Raw genomic sequence first — 384 nt, forward strand, 5'->3', positions numbered from 1 at the left:
CCTTTTTTAAAGAAGAGAGATACAACTCCTGAGGAAGGGAAAGCTCGAAACATTTTTATTTTGACTTTGGCTTATGAAAAGTTTATATTACGCTATTGTATAAAGTTTACAGCAATTTGGTCGTATCGCAAAGAAAGACTGTTTTGCAACAATTTTCTTTTGCAATGTGACGATATTTCAACACACTTTACTGTACTTTTTCAACTAAACCTTATCGTTCTGTGATATAAAATCTTATTTTCTAATCGTATGTCGGGAAACTACTCAACCAACCCGCTTGCTTGCAAATAAAAGGACGAGGGATTGTAAGCCTTATAGGGGCCGAGGAAATGAAATGAATTGAGCTGCTAGCATTGTTTTTTTTCTGTTTTTTTAAATATATTT

This window comes from Penaeus monodon, chromosome 15 (assembly GCF_015228065.2).
Source record: "Penaeus monodon isolate SGIC_2016 chromosome 15, NSTDA_Pmon_1, whole genome shotgun sequence".
In the NCBI taxonomy this organism is placed as follows: Eukaryota; Metazoa; Arthropoda; class Malacostraca; order Decapoda; family Penaeidae; genus Penaeus; species Penaeus monodon.